The following is a 7,619-nucleotide window of genomic DNA, read 5'->3' as shown; positions in this document are numbered from 1 at the left end:
TCGAATGAGCCCCATCTGATCCGAAGTTTATACGACCATCCGTTCCATAAGAACCTTATATGCCCTGGGGCATAACTTACAACCCTTGCACCTGGGCTCTGGAGGGTTGCGTCCACTTTGAAGTCATTGTTATATGTGAGATAACCATTTTGAATAAAATGGTTATCTCACAGCTTTGATTGGATATGTTTGGGTAAAATAGGTTGTCAGGGAGGGGGGGGCTAGTTGCCCCCCTTTTAAAAGGGAACAAGAACTATACATTTCCAATCTAATCAGCTTCCTGTAAAGTTCAAACAACCACACCTTCCATAAAAAGCTTATATCTCCCAGGGGCATAACTTACAATCCTGGCCTCCAGACTCTAAGGGGTTGTGTTTGCCCCAGAGGCCTTGCTATGTGCTTTTTGGACTGCTTTTGAGCAAATGGCTATCTCAAATTTTTAGTAATTTGGCACATAAAAAATATAAATTTCTTAATACAATAGCTTAATCATAGGCAGTGCAATAACGCTACCTAAGTAAAGAACGATGTTAGCACAATGTATTTTTTTTTTCTTTTGGTCTTAGACCAGGGCACTTCATATCGAAGGAGTTGTCGTAGAAACTTCAAAAAGGGCTCATTCGATTGGAAATTGAAACGGCTAGTGCCCTTTTTAATATTCGAAATTAATTAGAGGGCAACTAACCTTCCTCCCACACTTACCTTTTCTCCAAACCCATCCAACAAAATTTTTCAGATAACCATTTTGTTTAACGTAGTTAAAAGGTCCGGAAAATGTGATGTAGCCATTTTGTTCAACGTAGTTGAAAAGTCTGGAAATTATGTCTTTGAAGATAACAATCTCCCATAGTCCTCAGGAGAAGGGTTGTAAGTTATGCCTTTGGGGCATATAAGGTTAATATAGAAAGCGTTGTCGTAGAAACTTCAAAAAGGGCTCAATCAATTGGAAATTGAGAGGACTAGTGCCTTTGCTATCAATCGAAAGTGATCGGGGAGCAAATGCCCCCCCCACCCCGCCACGCCCTTCATTTCCTGAAATACTTCCGATCAAAATTTTGAGCTAGCCATTTTGTTCAACGTAGTTGAAAGTTCCGGAAACTATGTCTTTGAGGATGACAAATCCCACCCCCCAGCGCTCAGGGCAAGGGTTGTAAGTTATGCCCTGGGGGCATATAAGGTTTTTTTTTATAGAAAGCATGGCCATATACACTTAGCAGGGGCCTTATTGGATTCGTTATCAGAAGCTCTAGTGGCCTTTTTAAGAGTCAAAGTGATGGGAGGGCAGATAACCCCCCCCCCCCACACACACGCACACACGTCGTATTGTCTCGAAATGTATCTAATAGAAATTTTGAGACAGCCACTTTATTCAAAATAGTCTAAATATCATATAAAAAGGCTGTCGGGGTTGAAACAAACACCCAGAACCTGAGGCAAGGGTTGTAAGATTTGCCCCAGGGGTAGTTAAGGTTTTTTATGAAAGGGATGGTTGTATAAACTATAGAGGAGGCTTATTTGGTTGAAAATTGGAAGTTCTAGCTCCCTTTTCAGAGTCAAAAGTGATGGAGGTCAGCAAGCACTCCCCCTCTCCCTCCCCAACTAACCCTCTTCACCAAACAAATATTATCAAAATTATGAGATAGCGATTTTGCTCAAAATAGCCCAAAGAACATATAACAATGACTCCAGGGTTGACAACCCCCCCCCCCCCCCCAGTGCCCTGGGGATAAGGTTGAAAGTTATGCCGTGGGGGCATATAAAGTTTTTATGGAATTAATGGTCGTATAAACTTCAGATGGGGCTCTTTTGATTTGACATTGGAAGTTTTATCCTTTTTAAGAGTCAGTAGCAAGCAGCAACCCCCCCCCAACCCCAACCGCACTCATCATTTCCTCAATGACGTCCAATAAAAATTTGGAGATAGCGAATTTGTTCATTGTAGTCAAAGGGTTCGGAAATTGTGTCTTCTTCTTTTCTTTTTTTTTTCTTGTTTTCTTAATTAAACCCACCTCCTCTCCTTTCAGTGACAACAAATTTTAAATTCAAAATACATTTAATTTTAACTTTAGACGTCACTTACTCTTTTTTTTATTAAATAACAGCCGAACTGGACACACTTCAAGTCACCATATACTACCAAAAACCTTCCAATAAAAGAAAAAAAATTAGCCATTCCCGTGAAAAAGGGCGTCCTCCCCCAACAGGAAGCCCTTCATACGGTGGCTACTTACTACCATACCTCTAAACTCTTCCGGATGGTGACCTTACGTGTCTCCTATATAAACAAATCATAATAATAAAAAAATTAAAAATAAACTAATTAAATTAGTAATAATAAAACAAATAAACCAAATTATCTATCAGTATAACTTTCTTTTACAAAAAAATACACCAACATATTTACAAATTACAAAGACCTCAAAGAAAGTTAAATGATACCACTTTTCAACTTTATCTTTTCATTTTTCCTTTTTAACTATACTTCGGCTACTATTTAACACCAAAAACAAAACAAAAACAAAATTATAAAAACTGTCAACGCTGTTTTACCCATTTCTACTTACACTGAAACAAACACTCACAACATATCTCCTCAAACATAACCTACCTCTTTCCAATAAACTCTTCAACCAACAACTCCATCCTCTCAATATCCACTCGTTCTTTCCACATTTCAGTTCCACTTAAACGCGCTATCATTCTCCTACAATCATAACCAAATCTTCTTAACTCAATCCCTTTTCTCTTCTTCCTTCTTTTCCATACATATTCACATAGTTTCATCACAATCAACACCACAACTCGCTCTCTCCTCTCATTTCCAGGAATTTCTACATTCAGTTTAATCAACCTTATCTTTTCTTCCTCAGTATTCCCAATTACTCCACGATCTCTTAAGGCACTAAAACAATTATCTACAATTCCTTCATTATATTTACAATTGAAAAATTCATGCTTCAGGCCATTTATCACTACTTTTTCGAAAAGCTTGCACTTTGGACCCTCATCTTGGGTAAAACGACTTACTCGATCTTGATGCGGCAGTATCTCACGAATAAACAGAAGAATAAATTCCTTTATAAACTGACTATATGGCACGCTATGCGTTTTCTCAAACGACAGCTTAAAATTCACAAGTGGTTGTTTTTGTTTTCACGTGAAAAACCACTTCATCTTCTTCCGTTTTCTCTAAATATCCGTCCACTATCTTTTTCCTTTCGGCATTTTTCACCTGATCACTCAACAAGCCTTGGTTTTTCATTTCTCGACTACACCATATTACTTCATGGAGTTTCTCTGGCACATCCCTGATAACTTTTTGTTTTGCTAGTTTATCCTCCTCAGTATTTATCACTGGTAAGGCACATCCTCTTATTATTTTACCGTCGATCCATTTACTACAGATTCTCACAGACGTTTCTAATTCTCAGAGACTTACACATCTTTCGGAAATTTAAAAATATTTTAAGAAAACAATTTTGTTTGGTATATGACCTATATTTGATTTCCTTTTCTATTTTTCGGATTTCAGTTATTATTGAGTTTAACTTCTTTTCGAGCAAATGAGTTATAAATCATTTGAAGAACAACTTTCGACAAATTTAATTTCTCTATTTGTGTTCGCTGTTGAGCCCTAGACGGTTGGCCGAAAAGAACAATCTTTTATCATGGTTTTTAAATGAATATTGTATCTTCTTTTATAAGAGTCAACAGAGAAATTTTTAAGTATACCTTCCTCAGGAAGATCATTCTAGATCGAAGTCAACCTTTTTCTAGTGCAACGTCAGATGAAGCTGTTTTTCAGGTACTCTACTCTCGGCTTGCCAGCCTCAAGATAATTGGACCGAGCTACTAGTGCCTGATATTTATCTTTTTTCAGGATATCTTCTCATCCAAAGTCAAGGAAACAAAAAAATTGTTTTGAGTAAATAAAATTGTAAGGTATTTAGAAAAAACTCCAGGGTCTTAGAAAACGACAAATATTTATATTTTCACTTTTTATTTTCTCTTTTAAATCAACACTGAGGAAGAAACTTTAGTTTCGAGTTAGTAAGTAAAAAATTAATTATGATAAACAATTGTGTATTTGTGTATGATTAATGTATAACATTTTCTTAAATCTTATTTAATCCAATATGGAGAAAGAAAATTTAATTTCGAGTAATTAAGTTATAAATTATTTGAAAAAAACCTTAAGGTTTTATCAAAGGACAGCCATTTAAAATTTCCTTTTCAGGTTTTCTTTTGAGTCAACACAGAAACAGAAATCTAAAATTCGAGTTAAAAAGTTAAAAATATTTTAAGAAAACAATTTTGTTTGGCATATAACCTATATTTGATTTCCTTTTCTATTTTTCGGATTTCAGTTATTATTGAGTTTCACTTCTTTTCGAGCAAATGAGTTATAAATCATTTGAAGAACAACTTTCGACAAATTTAATTTCTCTATTTCCGTTCGCTGTTGAGCCCTAAACGGTTGGCCGAAAAGAACAATCTTCGGTAATCTGTCATCCTTCATCTGCAGAGCTTTAGTATATGGCTAAAAATTAATATTTCCTTTTTCCAGGTCCTCTTTTGGTTCTAAATACAGGAAAAACATTTCTATCGAGTAAGTTGCGAATTATTTGGAAAGCAGCTTAAGGGTTGCAGCAGATGACTTTACTATTTAAATTTTCCCGTTTTAGGTATTCTTTTGAGTCAACACGGAGGAAGAAAGTTCAAGTTCGAGTAGGCAAGTTAAAAATCATGCGAGAAAAACAATCTTGTTTGGCACATGGCTGACGTTTGATCTTGTTTTGTTTTTTAAGGTTTTAGCAATTATGGAGTTGAGAACCTGTTCCAAGCTAAGAGCAAAACTAATTTCTGTTATTTATTGTTAGTTTTCAAAAAATTAAAACTTCCAGTTTTCATTTTTTTGCTTGTGTCAAAAATGGGGAAGAAACTTCCATTCCAAATAAGAGCAAGAGAGCAAATTTATTATGAGTCATGTTTTATCTAAATGATGCGTTCGAAAAACAGGATGACGTCATTTCAAAGGAAAACACGCAAACAACGCAAAGTAACATCAACTCTTTAAAACATGGCGCAGTCATAAAATAGGATGACGTCATACTAAAGAGACAGGTTATATACTGCAGTAATTTTCGCGTCACGTTAGTCTTTAGCTGCTCTTGAAGAGAAAGATAATAGTCAGATACAAGTACAGCAGCACACAAAACCCTTGCTAAAGGGTTAAATATTCAAATGTTAAATAGCCCAAGGGTTAAATACTAAATACAAAAATTGAATACTTAGAGTAAGAAAAGTAGTTTTAGTTAATTACTCACCAGGTATTGGATATTTTTGCTTAGAGTAGGACTACAACCTGAAATTATTATTTTATCAGTACTAAACACATTGCTCTTTTAGGCTCTTTTTTAGTCAAAATATACGAGAAACCTGCAGTTTCGAGTGAGTTTTTTTTTAAAATATGACTAATATTTGAAATGTCTCTTTTTAAGATTCAATTTTGGTTGACAAGGCGGAATAACTTTATATTTAAATAAGTAAGTTATAAATTATTTGAAAAAGAATGTTCTGAAGCAAATGACTAATATTTGATATTTGTCTTTTTTAGGTTTTCTATTGAGTACACATGGAAGAAAAAAGCTCTAGTTTCACGTAAGTAACAAATTACTAAAAAAAAAACATTATTTAGCATATGACTAATATTTGATATATGTCTTTTTCAGGTTTCTTTTGGAGTAAACAAGGAAGAAAAGAAAACCTCAGTTTTACGTAAGTAAGTTATAAATTATTTAAAAAAAAATATTCTTAAGTATATCAATAATATTTGATATTTGTCTTTTTCAGATTTCCTTTGAGTCAAGATCATGAGTGCCCATAGGCTGAATTCCAGGGGGAGTTGCTATATAGGCTAATAGAAATCTCAAAACAAAAATATAAGAAATAAGGCAGCAACATTTACCCAGTGCCTTTGGCTAAATCATTGTTGCCTTTTTTCCATCTTGACCATGGGCGCCCATGGTTAAGATGGAAGAAAACAACTTCAATTTCAAGTAAGAATGTTATAAACTATTGGGAAATAAGTTCTTTAGCATGTGACTAATATTTGATATTTTTCTTTTTTAGGTTCCCTTTTCAGTCAAACATGGAAGAAAAAAAACTCGAGTTTCACGTAAGTAAGTTGAATATTATTTGAAAACGATTGTGCTTAACCATATGACTAATGTCTGATATTTTATTTTTTAGGTTCCCTTTGAATCAACATGGAATAAAAAAAACGTCAGTTTCACGTAAGTAAATTATAAACTATTTTAAAAAAAATTATTCTTAAGCAGATGAATAATATTTAAATTTTTCTTTTTAAAGGTTCCCTTTGAGTCAACCTGGAATGAAATAACTTCAGTTTTACGTAACTAGGTTATAAACTATTTGAGAAAGATGCTCTTAAGCATTATGAATAATATGTGATATTTTTCTTTTTCATGTTCCCTTTGAGCTAACATGGAAGGAGACAACTTTTGTTTCACGTAAGTTATAAATTATTTGAAAAATACTGTTCTTGAGAATATGACCAATATTTGGTTTTAGTCTTTTTCAGGTTCCCTTTTGAGTCAAACATGGAAGAAAAAAACCTGAGTTTCAAGTTAGCAAGTTGTAAATACTCGAAAAAAATATTCTTAAGAATATGAATAATATTTGATAATTTCTTTTTCAGGTTCCCTTTTAGTCAACATGAAGGAAAACAACTTAAGCTTCACGTAAGTAAGTTATATACAGGTATTACTTGAAAAACATTGTTTTTTAGGTAAATGACTAATTTTGTATATTCTTTTCAGGTTTCCTTTGAATTAACATGATAAAAAACAACTTCAGTTTCACGCAAGTAAGTTATAAATTGTTTGAAAAAAATTGTTCTTAAGCATGTGAATAATATTTGATATTTTTCTTTTCAAGGTCCCCTTTGAGTCAACAGGGATAAAAACAAGTTCAGTTTCACGTAAATAAATTATAAACTGTTTGAAAAAGATGGTTCTCAAGCATATGAATACTATTTAATATTTTTCTTTTTTAAGGTTCCCTTTGAGTCATCATGGAAGAAAAACCTCAGTTTCAGGTAACTACGTTATAAACATTTTTTTTTTTTTATTATTCTTAAGCATATAAATAATATTTTATATTTTTTTGCAGGTTCCCTTTGAGTCAACATGGAAGAAAACAACTTCAGTTTTACGTAAATAAGTCATATATTGTTTGAAAAAAATAATTCTTATCTATATGGCTAATATTTGAATTTTCTCTTTATCAGGCTCCCTTTGATTCAATTGAAGAAAACAACTTCAGTTTCACGTAAGTAAGTTGTAAATTATTTGAAAAAGATTGTTCTTAAGCATATGAATAATATTTGATATTTTTCTTTTTCAGGTTCCCTTTGAGCTAACATGGAAGACAACAGCTTCAGTTTTACATAAGTAAGTTACAAATTATTTCAAAAAGATTTTTCTTAAGTATATGAGTAATATTGGATGTTTTTTCAGAAGAAAACAAATTTAAATTCATGACGTTATAAATTATTTAAAAAAGATTGTTATTAGGCATATGACTAATATTTAATA

This window comes from Artemia sp. Qi Xiang Cuo, chromosome 21, assembly GCF_049724085.1.
Source record: "Artemia sp. Qi Xiang Cuo chromosome 21, ASM4972408v1, whole genome shotgun sequence".
In the NCBI taxonomy this organism is placed as follows: Eukaryota; Metazoa; Arthropoda; class Branchiopoda; order Anostraca; family Artemiidae; genus Artemia; species Artemia sp. Qi Xiang Cuo.
The sequence above is the reverse complement of the archived record's forward strand: the minus strand, read 5'-3'. Positions refer to the sequence as shown.